The sequence below is a fragment of the Anomaloglossus baeobatrachus genome, chromosome 4 (genome assembly GCF_048569485.1).
Source record: "Anomaloglossus baeobatrachus isolate aAnoBae1 chromosome 4, aAnoBae1.hap1, whole genome shotgun sequence".
Taxonomy (NCBI): domain Eukaryota; kingdom Metazoa; phylum Chordata; class Amphibia; order Anura; family Aromobatidae; genus Anomaloglossus; species Anomaloglossus baeobatrachus.
This window is the reverse complement of record NC_134356.1, coordinates 702,749,978-702,770,620: the sequence shown is the minus strand read 5'-3', so window position 1 is coordinate 702,770,620 and position 20,643 is coordinate 702,749,978. Positions and strand designations below refer to the sequence as shown.

Here is a 20,643-nt window from a genome sequence, read left to right as displayed (position 1 = left end):
GCAGGAGTGTTCGACATGTTGAACAGGCGATACCTCTGTGAGTACCTCCTGTCCGACCCTCCGGCTACACCCCCCGTCACTGGGCAAGGACGCGTCGCGTGACGTGTGGTCTTATATCTGGCGGGGGCAGAGTGACCCACCCCATATTCATCCCAGCACAGCCGCTGTGACTGTTCGCTGGTTCATGCTATGGGGACACGTCTTCATCAGGCACCGCCGGGATGCTGGGACTTGTAGTTCGTTGCCGCCCTGATTGTAGTGTTTTCTCTACAGCTCCCAAGTACATAAAGATGTTTGTGCTGGACGAGGCGGACGAGATGCTGAGCGAGGGTTCAAGGATCAGATCTACGACATCTTTCAGAAGCTGAGCAGTAACGCTCAGGTGAGGCGGCCATCGGGGGGCGCCGGACACCACGGTGCGGGCAGTTCATGATGATATCCCATGCGTGTCATCTGATGCCGGGTCCCTGCGCCGCAGCGCTCTGCCCCTGCGTTCTGCAGGTCAGACGTGTCTGCAGCAGAGGATCCTGGGAAATATGATCACACACTTGTATCTGAGAACTGACGGTGCGATGCTACGAGGGCCGATGATGTGCCGTCCGCCCGGCGTAACGCCTGCCCTGTCCCCCAGGTGGTGCTACTCTCCGCCACAATGCCCTCAGACGTGCTGGAGTCACCAAGAAGTTCATGAGGGACCCGATCCGCATCCTGGTCAAGAAGGAGGAGCTGACCCTGGAGGGCATCCGGCAGTTCTACGTCAACGTGGGAGCGGGAGGTGAGTGCTGTGCAGAAGGCTGCGCCGCCCCCGTCACTGGGCAGGGACGCGCCGCGTGGCGTGTGCTCCTACATCTGACGGGGGCAGAGAGACCCCCATATTCATCCCAGCGCAGCTGTCGTGACTGTCGGCTGGTTCATGCTGTGGGCACACTGATGTGATGGCCGAGACCCCCGGACTCACCTGTACCCCTTATCTCTGCAGGAGTGGAAGCTGGACACTCTGTGCGACTTGTACCGAGACCCTCACCATCACACAAGCCGTCATCTTCATAAACACCCGCCGGAAGGTGGACTGGCTGACGGAGAAGATGCACGCCCGCGACTTCACCGTGTCTGCGCTGGTGAGTGCCGCCGCCGGTACTGCTGCTCTCCCCGGTCACTGGGCAAGGGCCCGTCCTGTGACGGTGTTCTTATATCTGGCGGGGGTAGATAAGGCGCCCCATATTCATCCCAGTGCAGCGCTTGTGGCTGTCGCTGGTTCATGCTATGGGCACATGCTCCTTGTACGCCAGGGCTGTGTGCGCACTGTGCCGCCTGCGTGGTCTTGCGCCAGGGCTGTGTGCGCACTGTGCCGCCCGCGTGGTCTTGCGCCAGGCTGTGTGCGCACTGTGCCGCCCCGCGTGGTCTTGCGCCAGGGCTGTGTGCGCACTGTGCCGCCCGCGTGCTCTTGCGCCAGGGCTGTGTGCGCACTGTGCCGTTTTCTCCTTACCTTTGGTGCAGATTTCTGTATTTTTCACCTATTGAGTTCCGTTGAAGTGTGTTTCCTGCTAAGAAATGCAGAAATCTATAACCAAATCCTCTGGTGTGCACAGCCCCTAATCCTCCTCCTCCTCTCCCTCCTCCTCAGCACGGGGACATGGACCAAAAAGAGCGAGACGTGATCATGAGGGAGTTCCGCTCCGGCTCCAGCCGCGTCCTCATCACTACGGATCTGCTGGTGAGTGCCTTCTCTCCTAGCCTTGTGTACGGTTCCCACGCTGCACTAACGGGCTCCTCCTAATGCTGCCGTCTTCTGTGCAGGCCCGAGGCATCGATGTGCAGCAGGTCTCCCTGGTCATTAACTACGACTTGCCAACAAACAGAGAGAACTACATTCACAGGTGAGTCCCTGCCCTTGCGCACCTCTCTCTCTCGCTCCTCTGCCCTTGCGCGCCTCTCTCTCTCGCTCCTCTGCCCTTGCGCGCCTCTCTCTCTCGCTCCTCTGCCTTGCGCGCCTCTCTCTCTCGCTCCTCTGCCCTTGCGTGCGCCTCTCTCTCTCGCTCCTCTGCCTTGCGTGCGCCTCTCTCTCTCGCTCCTCTGCCCTTGCGTGCGCCTCTCTCTCGCTCCTCTGCCCTTGCGTGCGCCTCTCTCTCTCGCTCCTCTGCCCTTGCGTGCGCCTCTCTCTCTCGCTCCTCTGCCCTTGCGTGCGCCTCTCTCTCTCGCTCCTCTGCCCTTGCGTGCGCCTCTCTCTCTCGCTCCTCTGCCCTTGCGTGCGCCTCTCTCTCGCGCTCCTCTGCCCTATGCTGTGCCCCCTTCCCCCTGCCGCCACGTGTATTCCCTCTCTGCGCAGCCGCCATGCTGAGTGCAGAATGCAGGCACGTGGCAGATGAATGGTCCATGCTCCACCGCGATTGTCGCTCTCTGTAGCTTCTCGCAACTTAAACATGGCCGACACGACCCCCAATAGCGTCCGGCACTGCAATCTCCCACCCCCGCCCGATAGTGGCTGGCGACGCCTCCGTACTCACCTCCCGCCTCTCTGCTGCAAGGATCGGTCGTGGAGGACGTTTTGGAAGGAAAGGAGTCGCAATCAACATGGTGACTGAAGAAGACAAGCGCACACTAAAGGACATTGAGACATTTACAACACAACCATCGAGGAGATGCCAATGAACGTGGCCGACCTGATCTAGACCCCCCCAAAGGGGAGAAAAAATAAAAACCAGAAAAAAAAAGTATAATGGAAAATACAAAAAATAGCCTGTGCCCCGTGTGCGGCCCCATCAGGCCCGCGGGGGCCGGGCGGCACAGCTCACCCCCTCCCCTGTATGCCATTAAATGATTTATATTCCTTTTTTGTTTGAAAATAAATGTTATTTTGAGGTTTTTGTGGCCGTAAATCCTTGTACTCGTGTTTTCTTCCATAATAGTGAACACTAATCCTCCCTTATCTTTCCCACCAAATCAGTGGACCAAACGCCCCCCGCCCCTCCCCCCATAAATTGGAACTCAATTTGGATATTTCAAATTTTTTTTATTTATTTTTTTTTTTTACAAAATTTTCCAAAAGAACCAATTGTTGGAATCTTATTTGCTCTGTATAGTATTTATTAAATAAAAGCCTGTTTTTTTGCAAAATACTTTGTCTCGTACTTTCCCCCCACCCTCATCAATTCCCTCCCCCCCCCCACCTTGGCCCTGCTAACACCCCCTCCCCTACTTTCCTTTTAGTGCTGTTTTTGGTGGGAAATGGGTGATGCCGGGGGCCGGGCTGTGCCCGGTGAGACGTGGTCCGCAGGCCGAGGGGCCAGCACTCTACTCCCGGTATCGTAATACTAATCTATTGGGGGAAAAGAGTGGCGTCGCCTCGTGTCTCCGGATGTCCTGCAGGGTGCAGCATGGTGGACAGCTCACTGACTCGTACTGGTTAGAGGAGCGGTTGCACTGGTTTGTCGTCGTCTTGTGACCGGTTCTCAGGGCGGTGACTCCAGTGTTTGTGGTTACTAATGCAGCCGGCTCTCCAGGAATGTAATGACCACCGTCCTCTGATCTCTGTTATCAGACAGCGATACTAATCTACTTCAGGACTGGTCCGGATCTCAGACCCTTGTGTGACGGCGGTCCGGAATCATCCTAATTAGATGAAGTAATGACTCGGTGTCTGGCAGACATTGGACTCTTTAAGTCTGACCACAAAGATCAACAGTGGGAAAGTGCGAAAACGGGCGCCGATGAGTCCTCCGAGCTATGGAGACGCGGAGCCCAGTGTGCCCCGGTACCCCCCGCACCATGAACAGGTGCCGACGAGTCCTCCGAGCTATGGAGATGCGGAGCCCAGTGTGTCCGGTACCCCCCGCACCGCACCATGAACAGGTGCCGACGAGTCCTGACCTATGGAGATACTGAGCACAGTGTGTCCGATGCACCATGAACGGGTGCCGGTGAGTCCTCTGACCTCTGGAGATGAAGAGCCCAGTGTGTCCCGGTGCCCCCCGCACCATGAATGGGTGCCAGCGAGTCCTCTGACCTATGGAGATGTGGAGCCCACCATGTCCGGTGCCCCCCGCACCATGAACCAAAGAGGTGGAGACCACCACAGCGAGCAGTTACGAGGAGCTCAAATCCAACAACCGTTCTCCAAAGATTTGGAAAGTTGGTGCAGAAGAGTCTCGAGGATTCTCCAAGGGTCGATCCGGGGATGGAAGGAGGAACCTGACGTGAGAATCTGGATGAATCGGAGGTTTGTGTAGATTTTAATTAAAATTTGCAAGATCACAATCTAAAAAAAGTGACTTGTAAGATTCTTTGTAGCTAGTGAGGGCCAAGAAGCGCTCATCCTGTCCTTACAGAGGGGGTTTAAGGCAAGTTCATTATCAGATACAGGATCCACCATTCACCATTTATCACAGCTCACCTCCTCCTCCTGTACAATGACTGATAACACCTCTATACATCAGGAGCCACCATTCACAAAAGATCACAGCTCACTTCCGCCCTCTTCTGTATGACTGAGGCCTACACACTAGGATCCACCTTTCCGAGACACCATACTTTGCACTCATAATGGGCAATCGCCCCGAAACACAGTCTATTTGGTTTGTGGTCCGAAACACATTAGGTGCCCCAATGCTCACGATTTAGTTTTTTCTATTTTTTTTTATGTAGTTTAATTAAAAATGTGACTTTCTTCGGCGCTCCATTGGGAGACCCAGACGATTGGGTGTATAGCACTGCCTCCGGAGGCCACACAAAGCAATTACACTAAAAAGTGTAAGGCCCCTCCCCTTCTGGCTATACACCCCCAGTGGGATCACTGGCTCACCAGTTTTCTGCTTTGTGCGAAGGAGGTCAAACATCCACGCATAGCTCCACTGTTTAGTCAGCAGTAGCTGCTGACTATATCGGATGGAAGAAAAGAGGGCCCATATGGGGCCCCCAGCATGCTCCCTTCTCACCCCACTTGTGGTTTGTAAGGTTGAGGTACCCATTGCGGGTACGGAGGCTGGAGCCCACATGCTGTTTTCCTTCCCCATCCCCCTGAGGGGCTCTGAGGAAGTGGGATCTTACCGGCCACCAAGCCCTGAGGCCGGGCTCCATCCACAGACCCATAGAACCTGCTGGATGTGGAGCGGGAGTGCCGTTCAGGGACATGGCCCTGCAACTTTCAGGTACTCTGTGTCCCCGTATGGCAGGCCACGCACACCCCAGGCTTGCTGGGTGTGCTAGTGCGCCGGGGACTGTAGCGCTGTGCGCTGGGCTTATAGTCCCCGCAGATTACTGGGGGACTTTGTGTGTGGATCGCCGCGCCGACCGCCCCTGGAGCGGCGGCGCAGCTGCGACTTGTAGTGCGCCGGGGACGCGCCGACCGCGCTTTTACGGCGGCGGCGCTTCTAACTTTAGTCCCCGGCTTTCTGCGGCCTAGCTCCGCTTCGTTAACGCCCCCCACCCTGTCAATCAGGGTAGGGGAGAGACGTTGTTCAATCGGCAGCGCCGAGGGCTGGAGCACGATTTACATGCTCCAGCCCTCTCACTGAGCACAGTAGGACACAGGCTTCGCGCTTTTTCTCTGTGCACGCCCTAGGCCCGCCCCCAGGCTTGCAGCTCCCCAGGACGCCGGTAGCCATTATATACATGCAGACTTGACATCGAATTATCGGCCAAGAATGAAGTGAGTTCACACAATATTATCTATGAAAATTATTTTATTATTAATAAACTTAAAATTACACTTTCAAACAAGAGAGCCACCAGGGGGGCGCAAGATTCCAGATTGTCTACATGTCATATCAATCCTATGTATACATATATAACATATCAGATTGAATCCAAAAACACCGGATAATTGTACTCAATATTTATACATAAATGCTTATTTAAGTCATGAAATTATATCCAATGTCTGTTTATATCAACTGACAGAATATAACAAGGAATAATTGTAAACAGTACTAAGTGTGTAATAAGAAATAATTGAAAGCAGTCCTCAATTAATCATTATGACATATATGGCTGCTTTCAGTGCTTATATAAATATTGCTGCCCAATACATAAACACCTAGACCTTATTTGCCTTCATCAGCGTGAAAATGAGGTAAATCATAAAGACAAACCCCCTAACATTAAATTTGGGGCTGTCACACATACAGCTGAGCTGTCCATCAATACATTAAATCAGCATCCACTGACTTGTATGGACTGCCACTCAGCTGCTGTGTCTCCGTCTTCGATTTACACTGAACTCCCACAGAATCACGCTGATGATGCACAGGCATCAATGCCAAATAGGTAGTAAAATGTATACCAGGGCAACCAGAGATAACAACCGTTACACAACAAGGTACTTGCATTACATATTCAACAGGTAGAGTTGTAGAATAGATACTTACATTGACTGATTCGTCTGGTCATGCACCCCGCCACCCCTGACGTACGTTTCGCCGCTGCTTTCTCAAAAGGGGGCGTGTCAGGGTGGGGAACGTCCGTGCTTATATAGTGCAAACCAGCCGGGTAATTACCGCGTCTCATACAAATGACGTCCATACACGTGCGAGCTATTTCCGGTTTGTGTCGGCGCATGGTACTGATTCTGCTTCCCTCATTACAAGGGACTTCCGGACTGCGCGCGCTGACCCGCAAGCGTCATCACGCTCTAGGTCACATGATGCGCGCACGTCATGAAGTCCGAGGGGCAGAAAACAGTACATGCGCACTGCCGGATTAGTATAATCTATCTATCGCTGTGCATTTACCGCCACGTATAGAGGCACATATATAGATTTAAAGTATAACACTGCATTAGAGATCTACATTATACGGAGGGTGGCCAATGCAGTATCGAAAATTATCACTGTATATCAAACCCTGTTATAACGAAACATTAAGTTTATTTAATTCTAAGGGCTGCATCCTCGATCCTCCTGTACACTACAGATCTCAACCAAAACAGGACAATCTACAGATTACCACCACTGAACCTTATCATATATAAATATATTATCAACAATCCTCAAAATAAGCATTAAATATAGTCTCATGGATTTAATCCGGAAAAAATTATCCACCTTACATCAGACATTTTACAAGCATTATTTCTGGTGTAACTTTCAATTCTCTTATGGTAACTACAATATCATTTATTCAAATACAGCTACACTCATATAACAAATATTAAATATTACAGCAATATCTCACATGTATGAAACATTATATTATTGTATTTCGACAGTTCTCTCCTCGTCGCTTATTTCTTAGTTAGTCCTTGTTATTGTTGTTCCTCAAGGTCTCAACATCACCTCCGATCTTATAGATTCATCCTATTATGCATCAACCTATTCTCGTCAGTTATATGCAGTGTATAGCATCAGTTCCTTGGCTGGAAAAATAAATAAGGTGAATTAAAACCAATTACAAAAGACACTTAAAAACATAACCCACACCTTAAAACCACCACAGAGTCTTGCAGGTATACACAATCTTATTCCTGCCTATTAATGAGCCAACATATCCATCAATCTCTATATCAGGATTTATAAATTTTCATTCGGAGATATTACCCTTCCACTACATATGTTACTCACATAACAAACCATGGAGGGAGAGAGAGGAAAGAAGGGGAGGGGGAGGGGGGGGGGAAAGAGAGGAGGGAAAAGGAAGATGGGGGGAGGACATGGATGAGGGAAAGGGGGGGGGGGAAACGGGAGAAAAGGAAAAAGGAAAGGAATTAAGGGGGAGATGGAATCACAAAAAGGAGCCAAACCCACTGCTTTCATTGATCTATATATGTGCCTCTATACGTGGCGGTAAATGCACAGCGATAGATAGATTATACTAATCCGGCAGTGCGCATGTACTGTTTTCTGCCCCTCGGACTTCATGACGTGCGCGCATCATGTGACCTAGAGCGTGATGACGCTTGCGGGTCAGCGCGCGCAGTCCGGAAGTCCCTTGTAATGAGGGAAGCAGAATCAGTACCATGCGCCGACACAAACCGGAAATAGCTCGCACGTGTATGGACGTCATTTGTATGAGACGCGGTAATTACCCGGCTGGTTTGCACTATATAAGCACGGACGTTCCCCACCCTGACACGCCCCCTTTTGAGAAAGCAGCGGCGAAACGTACGTCAGGGGTGGCGGGGTGCATGACCAGACGAATCAGTCAATGTAAGTATCTATTCTACAACTCTACCTGTTGAATATGTAATGCAAGTACCTTGTTGTGTAACGGTTGTTATCTCTGGTTGCCCTGGTATACATTTTACTACCTATTTGGCATTGATGCCTGTGCATCATCAGCGTGATTCTGTGGGAGTTCAGTGTAAATCGAAGACGGAGACACAGCAGCTGAGTGGCAGTCCATACAAGTCAGTGGATGCTGATTTAATGTATTGATGGACAGCTCAGCTGTATGTGTGACAGCCCCAAATTTAATGTTAGGGGGTTTGTCTTTATGATTTACCTCATTTTCACGCTGATGAAGGCAAATAAGGTCTAGGTGTTTATGTATTGGGCAGCAATATTTATATAAGCACTGAAAGCAGCCATATATGTCATAATGATTAATTGAGGACTGCTTTTAATTATTTCTTATTACACACTTAGTACTGTTTACAATTATTCCTTGTTATATTCTGTCAGTTGATATAAACAGACATTGGATATAATTTCATGACTTAAATAAGCATTTATGTATAAATATTGAGTACAATTATCCGGTGTTTTTGGATTCAATCTGATATGTTATATATGTATACATAGGATTGATATGACATGTAGACAATCTGGAATCTTGCGCCCCCCTGGTGGCTCTCTTGTTTGAAAGTGTAATTTTAAGTTTATTAATAATAAAATAATTTTCATAGATAATATTGTGTGAACTCACTTCATTCTTGGCCGATAATTCGATGTCAAGTGTGTGTTTAGTCTAATGGTATAGAAGTGATTATAAGGAAGTGGACTTTGGTGATTAATTATATACATGCAGTCTGGCTGGAGAACGGACGCAGGCTCTGGGGGACCCAGGCTAGGGGTTTCTGGCGACCACACACCCGCGCTAAGCGGGCGGTAAGCAGCACATACGTGCGGCCCCACTAGTGCCACAGTGTTATATTTTTCGCTGTACCATAGACACTGCTGTGTCTAGATATATTTATATACTGCACTGTACGGTCGCTTCTTGGCTGTACACCCTATATTGCTTTGAGGAGACAACAGCATGTCATCCGCAAAACGCAAGGGTGCCAAGGCACGGGCTGTATACACTGCTTGTACAGCATGTGGGGCTAATCTACCAGCAGGCTCCAACGACTCTCATTGTGTGCAATGTTCAGTCCCAGTGGCACTTCGTCAGCCAGAGCCTATTGTGGTGGTAGCCCAGGCAGAGACGCCTGTGAACCCTGCCCCGGTGACGGGGACAGAATTTGCAGTCTTTGCTGATAAAATGTCTGTGACTATGACAAAAATCCTGGAGACCTTGCAGTCCAGGCCAGTTGCTCAGACCATAGACACTGCTGTGTCTATGTTCCCCGGTCCCCCTCAGTTGGAACTAATCCGTACTTCAAGGGGGTCCCAGGTATCACAGGCTGAGGGCTCTGACTCCGATGACAGTCCCAGTCCGCCTAAGCGAGCTCGCTGGGAGAGACCCTCCACGTCATCACGCGGATCAGGGTCTCAGCGAGAAGGGTCCCTATATGAGGGTTCAGAGGTGGGTGATCAGGAGTCTTGTCCTGACGCCGCACTCAATTTGGATACGCCAGATGGTGACGCCATGGTAAATGACCTTATAGCGGCCATCAATAGGCTGTTGGATATTTCTCCCCCAGCCCCTTCAGCAGAGGAGGCAGCTGCACAGCAGGAGAAATTCCATTTTCTGTATCCCAAGCGTAAATTGAGTACTTTTCTGGACCACTCTGACTTCAGAGAATCCATCCAGAAACACAATACTTATCCGGACAAGCGTTTTTCTAAACGCCTTAAGGATACACGTTATCCTTTTCCCCCTGACGTGGTCAAACGCTGGACCCAGTGTCCAAAAGTGGACCCTCCAATATCCAGGCTTGCAGCTAGATCCATAGTTGCAGTGGAGGATGGGGCTTCACTTAAAGATGCCAATGACAGACAGATGGACCTTTCGTTGAAATCTGTCTATGAAGCTATCGGCGCGTCGTTTGCTCCAGCATTCGCGGCCGTGTGGGCGCTCCAAGCTATTTCAGCTGGTCTGGCACAGGTGGACTCTCTCATACGTCCAGCAGTGCCGCAAGTGGCGTCCCTAACTACGCAAATGTCTGCGTTTGCGACCTACGCTATCAATGCGGTACTGGACTCTACGAGCCGTACCTCAATGGCATCCGCCAACTCTGTAGTTTTGCGCAGAGCCTTGTGGTTAAAGGAATGGAAAGCAGATTCTGCTTCTAAAAAATGTTTAACCAGCTTGCCATTATCTGGAGACAGACTGTTTGGTGAGCAATTGGCGGAAATCATTAAACAGTCCAAAGGTAAGGACTCCTCCTTACCCCAGCCCAGATCAAGCAAACCTCCACAGAGGAAGTGGCAGTCAAAGTTTCGGTCCTTTCGAGGCTCGGGCAAGCCCCAATTCTCCTCGTCCAAAGGGACTCAGAAAGAGCAAAGGAGCTCTGATTCCTGGCGGGCTCACTCACGCCCCAAGAAAGCAACCGGAGGTACCGCTTCCAAGGCGGCTGCCTCATGACTTTCGGCCGCCTCCCTCCGCATCCTCGGTCGGTGGCAGGCTCTCCCGCTTTTGCGACATTTGGCTGCCACAGGTCAAAGACCGGTGGGTAACAGACATTTTGTCTCACGGGTACAGGATAGAGTTCAGTACTCGGCCTCCGCCTCGGTTCTTCAGAACTTCCCCACATCCCGACCGAGCAGATGCCCTTCTGCAGGCGGTGAATTCTCTAAGAGCAGAAGGAGTGGTGGTCCCTGTTCCTCTTCAGGAACGAGGTCAAGGTTTTTACTCCAATCTCTGTGGTGCCAAAAAAGGACGGCTCATTCCGTCCTGTTCTGGACCTAAAACTGCTCAACAAGCATGTGAACGCCAGGCGGTTCCGGATGGAATCCCTCCGCTCAGTCATTGCCTCAATGTCTCAAGGAGATTTCCTAGCATCAATAGACATCAAGGATGCTTATCTCCACGTGCCGATTGCTACAGAGCACCAACGCTTTCTACGCTTCATGATAGGAGACGACCATCTTCAGTTCGTAGCTCTGCCATTTGGTCTAGCGACAGCCCCACGGGTGTTCACCAAGATCATGGCGGCAGTGGTAGCAGTCTTGCACTCTCAGGGACACTCTGTGATCCCTTACTTGGACGATCTACTGGTCAAGGCACCCTCTCAAGAGGCATGCCAACTCAGCTTGACTGTTGCACTAGAGACTCTCCAGACGTTCGGGTGGATCATCAACTTCTCAAAGTCAAATCTGTCACCGACCCAATCACTAACGTATCTTGGCATGGAGTTTCATACTCTCTCAGCGATAGTGAAGCTTCCGCTGGACAAGCAGAGGTCACTACAGACTGGGGTGCAGGCTCTCCTTCAAAGTCAGTCGCACTCCTTAAGACGCCTCATGCACTTCCTCGGGAAGATGGTGGCGGCAATGGAGGCGGTTCCGTTTGCGCAGTTTCATCTTCGCCCACTTCAATGGGACATTCTCCGCCAATGGGACGGGAAGTCAACATCCCTGGACAGGAAAGTCTCCCTTTCCCAGACGGCCAAGGACTCTCTGCAGTGGTGGCTTCTTCCCACCTCATTATCACAGGGAAGATCCTTCCTACCACCGTCTTGGGCGGTGGTCACGACAGACGCGAGTCTGTCAGGGTGGGGAGCAGTTTTTCTCCACCACAGGGCTCAGGGTACGTGGACTCAGCAGGAGTCCACCCTTCAGATCAATGTTCTGGAAATCAGAGCAGTGTATCTTGCCCTACTAGCCTTCCAGCAGTGGCTGGAAGGAAGGCAGATCCGAATTCAGTCGGACAACTCCACAGCGGTGGCATACATCAACCACCAAGGGGGGACACGCAGTCGGCAAGCCTTCCAGGAAGTCCGGCGGATTCTGATGTGGGTGGAAGCCACGGCCTCCATCATATCCGCAGTTCACATCCCCGGCGTAGAAAACTGGGAAGCAGACTTCCTCAGTCGCCAGGGCATGGACGCAGGGGAATGGTCCCTTCACCCAGACGTGTTTCAGGAAATCTGTCGCCGATGGGGAAGGCCGGACGTCGACCTCATGGCGTCCCGGCACAACAACAAGGTCCCAACCTTCATGGCACGGTCTCGCGATCAAAGAGCGCTGGCGGCAGACGCCCTAGTGCAAGATTGGTCGCAGTTCCGGCTCCCTTATGTGTTTCCACCTCTGGCACTCTTGCCCAGAGTGCTACGCAAGATCAGATCCGATTGCAGCCGCGTCATACTCGTCGCCCCAGACTGGCCGAGGAGGGCGTGGTATCCGGATCTGTAGCAGCTCACGGTCGGCCAACCGTGGGCACTACCAGACCGACCAGACTTACTGTCCCAAGGGCCGTTTTTCCATCGGAATTCTGCGGCCCTGAACCTGACTGTGTGGCCATTGAGTCCTGGATCCTAGCGTCTTCAGGATTGTCCCAAGGGGTCGTTGCCACCATGAGACAGGCTAGGAAGCCCACGTCCGCTAAGATCTACCACAGAACGTGGAGGATATTCTTATCCTGGTGCTCTGCTCAGGGAGTGTCTCCCTGGCCATTTGCATTGCCTACCTTTCTTTCTTTCCTGCAATCTGGGTTAGAAAAAGGTCTGTCGCTCGGCTCCCTTAAAGGTCAGGTCTCGGCGCTATCCGTCTTTTTTCAGAGGCGTTTGGCACGCCTTCCTAAGGTGCGCACGTTCCTACAGGGGGTTTGCCATATCGTACCCCCGTACAAGCGGCCGTTAGATCCATGGGATCTGAACAGGGTACTAGTTGCCCTCCAGAAGCCGCCCTTCGAGCCTCTGAGGGAGGTTTCACTTTCTAGACTATCACAGAAAGTGGCTTTTCTGGTAGCGATCACATCTCTTCGGAGAGTGTCTGAGCTGGCAGCGCTATCATCCAAGGCGCCCTTCCTGGTCTTCCACCAGGACAAGGTAGTGCTGCGTCCCATTCAGGAGTTTCTCCCGAAGGTGGTATCCTCTTTTCATCTTAATCAGGATATCTCTTTGCCTTCGTTTTGTCCTCATGCAGTTCATCGGTATGAGAAGGATTTACATTTGTTGGATCTGGTGAGAGCACTCAGAATCTACATTTCCCGCACGGCGCCCTTGCGCCGTTCGGATGCACTCTTTGTCCTTGTCGCTGGTAAGCGCAAAGGGTCGCAGGCTTCTAAGGCCACCCTGGCTCGATGGATCAAAGAACCAATTCTTGAAGCCTACCGTTCTGCTGGGCTTCCGGTTCCATCAGGGCTGAAGGCCCATTCTACCAGAGCCGTGGGTGCGTCCTGGGCATTGCGACACCAGGCTACGGCTCAACAGGTGTGCCAGGCAGCTACCTGGTCGAGTCTGCACACTTTCACCAAACATTATCAGGTGCATACCTATGCTTCGGCGGACGCCAGCCTAGGTAGAAGAGTCCTGCAGGCGGCAGTTGCCTCCATATAGGGGAGGGCTGTCTTGCAGCTCTAACATGAGGTATTCTTTACCCACCCAGGGACAGCTTTTGGACGTCCCAATCGTCTGGGTCTCCCAATGGAGCGCCGAAGAAGAAGGGAATTTTGTTACTTACCGTAAATTCCTTTTCTTCTAGCTCCTATTGGGAGACCCAGCACCCGCCCTGTTGTCCTTCGGGATTTTTGGTTGTTTTTCGGGTACACATGTTGTTCATGTTGAACGGTTTTCAGTTCTCCGAGGTTACTTCGGAGTGAATTTGTTTAAACCAGTTATTGGCTTTCCTCCTTCTTGCTTTTGCACTAAAACTGGTGAGCCAGTGATCCCACTGGGGGTGTATAGCCAGAAGGGGAGGGGCCTTACACTTTTTAGTGTAATTGCTTTGTGTGGCCTCCGGAGGCAGTGCTATACACCCAATCGTCTGGGTCTCCCAATAGGAGCTAGAAGAAAAGGAATTTACGGTAAGTAACAAAATTCCCTTCTTTACCATTTGGTGCTACCCAACCCAACCCTGCCGTTCTCCGAATGGAGGCACCTACTTGAGGGAGCTAAGCACACTTTCTTGATGTACACTGACCATAAGAACTTGTTATGCCTGCAGTCCGCCCAGTGTCTGAAACCCAGACAAGCTAGGTGGTCCCTCTTATTCTCCCGATTTGACTTTGTCTTACGTTTCCTATCGGGGGAGAGGAACGCTCGGGCGGATGCACTTTCTAGATCCGTGTACACAGAGCGACAAGGGGGAGCCTCACCTCCATGTTCCCCGACAGCCTGAGTACGGTCACTCCTGTGTCTCTTGACCAGGTACCCCCCCCCCAGAAAGACCTATGTGCTTCCCGAGAATAAAGTAGAGGTGTTAGCTTGAGCCCACACTTCCAAGCTAGGTCACTTTGTGGCCAAGAGGACACAGTAGCTTATAGAGGTCCTTTTGGCCGCCACGTCTTGCACAGGACCTGTGAGAATACGTCCAGGCATGTGTGTCACCAACCGTCCTTCCAGGCAGTGGCCCTCAGGGTTGTTGTATCCACACCCGTTGCCTGACCGCCCTTGGGAGATGGTGGAGATGGACTTCATTGGCGACCTGCCCAAGTCCAAGGGCAACAAGATCATCTTGGTGGTGACTTGACCATTTTTCCAAGATGTTCCATTTCACCCCTCTGCCACATGGGATGTCAGACAAGATCGTTAGTGACCGGAGGCCCCAGTTTGCCTCCCGATTCTGGAGAGATCTCTGCTCCCTGCTAGAGAGAACTAAAGATCTCCACTTCATACCATCCGGAGACTGTCTGGTTCATCCTTTCGACAAATCGTTGCTGACATATCTATGGCACTTTGTGTCCTCGCGTCATGACGATTGGTCATCCTTGTTGCCCTGGGCAGAATTTGTCATCAATAACTCTGTGGCAGAGGCGACAGGAGAAACACCTTTTGTCCTGAACAATGGTCAGCACCCCCATGTCCCTGTCCCCCATACCAGTCTCCCCTATTGTGGAGGATTAGGCAGTTCAGGACCGGGAAGAATGGGACCATACACAAGATGCTATACGGGTCTCCAAAGAACGGATGAGGGCGACTGCTGATGGGTCTTGCCATTCGGTTCCTTCCTTTGCTCCCGGGGATTGGGTCTGGTTGTCAGCGTGGAACATCAAGCTCCGGGTTGAGTCAGCCAAGTTCACGCCACGTTATCTGGGTTCCTACAAGGTCCTGGCGTAGTTGAACTATTGGCTCGCCATTCCCGCATACCTCCACATTGCTGACACATTCCATATGTCCCTTCTAAAGCCAGTTCGGCTCACTAGGTTTTCTGGGGACTTTCCGTCCATCCCCGACTTCCCAGGTGGTTGGATCTACAAAAGTCCGGGGGAGAATGTTTTACCTAGTGGACTGGGCTGGCTTGGGTCCGGAGTACCGGACCTGGCTGCCAGCTAAGGAGGCTTCAGCACCGGACTCGGCAGCATTTGAGCATCAGAGTGTGTGTGTGTGTGAAGGAAAGAGGGGGGGGTGGTACTGTTACAGTTCGGGGTTCTCCAGGGCCTCGAACCGCTGCTGCCCCAGCCTCATCCCCTGCTGTGGTGTCGGCTGACTCCTGCTCCACCTGTCTGCCGCTTCAGGCGCTTGGCTGCTAGGTGTCTGGTGGACAGGGTCTGTATTCGTTCTGAGGCAAAGTCCCTGTTTTGCCCTGCTGCGCATACGCGGGATCCCGCTGCCTTTCCTTGCTCTAAGTGTGGGATTTGCGCTACTGCGCGACCTCACCAGTGACACGGCGGCTCCTGATTTGCCGTCAACGATGTCATTGGTGATGTGGTGGTCCCTGAGTGGCTGGTGCCATTTCCATCTGGTGCTTGGCTTGGGGCAGAGCTTAGTCTTTAAAGGACCCTGGACGACGCACATTGCTGTGCATGCGTCATTTTAGCTCTGTGGCTACAGCTGAGCAGTGCAGCCTCAGCGCCATTACAGCACAGTAGTGTGGGTGACAGTGCTGTGTGTGATACTGGAAGCGGTAGGCAAGGTTAGGCGTCTGGTACCTGTCACGCCAAGATTCGTGGTGAGGTACAGTCAGGGCCGGTTATCCCGCTTCTGCTGTACCACGCCAGTCCTTCTGTGGCAGCTCAGTGGTGCTGATCTGCGCCTACTGTCCTGGTGTCCCCCGTACGTGCACAGACGGCTCTGCTCAGGACTCTGTGCCGCTAACAAGAGAGGGCCTGCTCTCGGCGTGTGTGCGGTTAACACCACCAATTGTGGTTTTTCTTTTCTGTTCCTCAGAAGTTGTGCATTCCGGGCGCTGGTCTATCTGTGGCTTTCCCACCTGCCCAGAAGACCACGGGAGACGTTACAGCTTACCTTCTTTTCAGCTCTAAAGCCCTGTGCGCACTTTACCGGATTTTTTGCGGATTTGCTGCATGTTTTGCTGCAGGAAATGCTCATAACATCTGTGCAGTGAATCACCAGCAAAACCTATGGGAAAAAAAATGCTGTGCGCACTGGGCGGAATTTGACAGCTGCATGTTTTGCTGCAGGATTCCCGCAGCAAAAACAAGTGCATGTCACTTCTTTTCCGCACGTCGCTGCGGGATTTCACTCCATTGACTGCAATGTAATCGTGAAATCCCGCAGGGAATAACGCAGGCAGCAAATTCTGTGCGGTTCACTGCGTTTTCCTGCGTTATTCTCTGCGGTATTTTGCGGTTTACCTGCGGTAATGTACATCGCTGCTTGCGGTTTGCAGGGAAGTGATGTCATTACAGGAAGAGGAAGCGGAGCAGAGAGTAATCACACACACATCACACACACACAGACACCGACATCACAGACACCGACATCACAGACACCGACATCACAGACACCGACATCACAGACACCGACATCACAGACACCGACATCACAGACACCGACATCACAGACACCGACATCACAGACACCGACATCACAGACACCGACATCACAGACACATAGAACACACAGATCACACTCACACAGATCACACTCACACAGATCACACTCACACAGATCACACTCACACAGATCACACTCACACAGATCACACTCACACAGATCACACTCACACAGATCACACACACACACACACACACACAAAGAAAACAGAAAAATAGAAAAAAAAATACGTGGGCTCCCCCATATATTTACCATCCAGCCGAGGTAAGCACACAGCGGCGGTCCGGTATTCTCAGGCTGGGGAGAGCGAGGGCAGGGTTAATGTCCCCCGCCTCACTCCCGCAGCCGAGAATATCAGCCGCAGCTGTCCCGGGACTGTCGCATTCATTATGCGGCAGTACCAGAGTGTCCCCAGCTCTTCTTGGTGCCGTGATGCAGTGGCGATCCAGGTAATAAGGAGTTAATGACGGCGGATCACCGCCACTAACTCCAGGCTTGATCATGGCAGCGTCTATGTGACAGCTGACATGATCAACCCGTAAGTAAAGTGAAAAAATACACACACCGAAAAATCCTTTATTTTAAATAAAACACAAATAAGCCTTGTTCACCCTTTTATTAACTCCCCCACCCCCTCCGAAACAAAGCTCCGACGTAATCCACAGCTCCGGCGTCCTGCGATGCTTGCATCCAGCCGCGACTGACACAGACACAGCGCTGAATGCAGCCTCGCAGCGAGACAGCAGAGGTAACCACAGGGCATTTCCCACGGCCAGTAATGTGAAATCACTGCCGCTCGTGAGAACTGCAGCAATCTGTCCTCTGTCTGTTCCTCTGTCTGTTCCTCTGTCTCAGAATTAAATGACTTTTTTTTTTCCTTCTTCAATGTGCTTTATTGCATTGAATGCAATAAAGCACATGTACCAACCCGCACGCGGCAATACCGCGAACTATACCGCGGCAAACCGCATGCGGTTTTCGGGTGCGGTTTGCCGCGGTTATCTTTGAATACCTGCGGAATTTTCTTGAGAACATTCAATTTTCCAGTGCGCACAGGGCCTAACTGTTCCCCCGTGTAACACTTGGGTCCACATACAGTGTGTCCACCCATATCCTGTATACACCGCACCTATATACAGTGTGTCCACCCGTATCCTGTATACACCGCACCTATATACAGTGTGTCCACCCGTATCCTGTATACACCGCACCTATATACAGTGTGTCCACCCGTATCCTGTATACACCGCACCTATATACAGTGTGTCCACCCGTATCCTGTATACACCGCACCTATATACAGTGTGTCCACCCGTATCCTGTATACACCGCACCTATATACAGTGTGTCCACCCGTATCCTGTATACACCGCACCTATATACAGTGTGTCCACCCGTATCCTGTATACACCGCACCTATATACAGTGTGTCCACCCGTATCCTGTATACACCGCACCTATATACAGCGTGTCCACCCGTATCCTGTATACACCGCACCTATATACAGTGTGACCACCCGTATCCTGTATACACCGCACCTATATACAGCGTGTCCATCCATATCCTGTATACACCACACCTATATACAGTGTATCCACCCATATCCTGTATACACCGCACCTATATACAGTGTGACCACCCGTATCCTGTATACACCGCACCTCTATACAGCGTGTCCATCCATATCCTGTATACACCGCACCTCTATACAGCGTGTCCATCCATATCCTGTATACACCGCACCTCTATACAGTGTCCACCCATATCCTGTATACACCGCACCTATATACAGTGTGTCCACCCATATCCTGTATACACCGCACCTCTATACAGCGTGTCCACCCATATCCTGTATACACCGCACCTCTATACAGCGTGTCCACCCATATCCTGTATACACCGCACCTCTATACAGCGTGTCCACCCCTATCCTGTATACACCGCACCTCTATACAGCGTGTCCACCCATATCCTGTATACACCGCACCTATATACAGCGTGTCCACCCATATCCTGTATACACCGCACCTCTATACAGCGTGTCCACCCCTATCCTGTATACACCGCACCTCTATACAGCGTGTCCACCCATATCCTGTATACACCGCACCTCTATACAGCGTGTCCACCCATGTCCTGTATACACCGCACCTATATACAGCGTGTCCACCCATGTCCTGTATACACCGCACCTACATACAGCGTGTCCACCCATATCCTGTATACACCGCACCTATATACAGCGTGTCCACCCATATCCTGTATACACCGCGCCTATATACAGCGTGTCCACCCATATCCTGTATACACCGCGCCTATATACAGCGTGTCCACCCATGTCCTGTATACACCGCGCCTATATACAGCGTGTCCACCCATGTCCTGTATACACCGCACCTATATACAGTGTGTCCACCCGTATCCTGTATACACCGCACCTATATACAGTGTGTCCACCCGTATCCTGTATACACCGCACCTATATACAGCGTGTCCACCCATATCCTGTATACACCGCACCTATATACAGCGTGTCCACCCATATCCTGTATACACCGCACCTATATACAGTGTGTCCACCCATATCCTGTATACACCGCACCTATATACAGTGTGTCCACCCATATCCTGTATACACCGCACCTATATACAGTGTGTCCACCCATATCCTGTATACACCGCACCTATATACAGTTTGTCCACCCATATCCTGTATACACCGCACCTATATACAGCGTGTCCACCCATATCCTGTATACACCGCACCTATATACAGCGTGTCCACCCATATCCTGTATACACCGCACCTATATACAGCGTGTCCACCCATATCCTGTATACACCGCACCTATATACAGCGTGTCCACCCATATCCTGTATACACCGCACCTATATACAGTTTGTCCACCCATATCCTGTATACACCGCACCTATATACAGCGTGTCCACCCATATCCTGTATACACCGCACCTATATACAGTTTGTCCACCACCATTAACTTGAGAACGGCGGCAGCTATAGGCAGAGAAGTGGTGTCTAGGTATAGTAAAGTAGCCATGTGCTACACAATGAAACCACCTATAGCGCCACCTGGTGGAAAACAACGGAGTTAGCATTTTTATCTCGAAAACGGAACGAGAGAGAAAAAAAGTGAATTACAAAGTTTTGGGCCTCATCAATTCCATCCGAGTCCACACCTTATATACAGAAATGCTATTATATGAAACCCATGACCCCCCCAAAACATTGAATGCTGGTCACGCATATGGCGCTCATGTAACTTTGATGCTCAAAGTGGCCCCCGTCAGCTGCAATGCACATCTGGACTCTGCACAGCATACTGTATCTGGCTGCAATGCACATCTGGCCTCTGCACAGCATACTGTATCTGGCTGCAATGCACATCTGGCCTCTGTACAGCATACTGTATCTTGCTGCAATGCACATCTGGCCTCTGCACAGCATACTGTATCTTGCTGTAATGCACATCTGGCCTCTGCACAGCATACTGTATCTGGCTGCAATGCACATCTGGTCTCTGCACAGCATACTGTATCTGGCTGTAATGCACATCTGGCCTCTGCACAGCATACTGTATCTTGCTGCAATGCACATCTGGCCTCTGCACAGCATACTGTATCTGGCTGC

General features: G+C 51.3%; 1 non-coding gene and 1 pseudogene across 1 annotated transcript; both read left to right on the top strand.

Annotated features, from left to right (window-relative positions):
• LOC142303068 (eukaryotic initiation factor 4A-I-like) overlaps positions 1–2,876 on the top strand; it is a 34,132-nt pseudogene extending 31,256 nt beyond the window's left edge.
• On the top strand, positions 425–563 carry LOC142304888 (small nucleolar RNA SNORD10). Its single transcript, XR_012753531.1, has one exon. It is a non-coding gene; the product is annotated as a small nucleolar RNA SNORD10 (small nucleolar RNA).
• Positions 2,877–20,643: the final 17,767 nt, after the last annotated feature.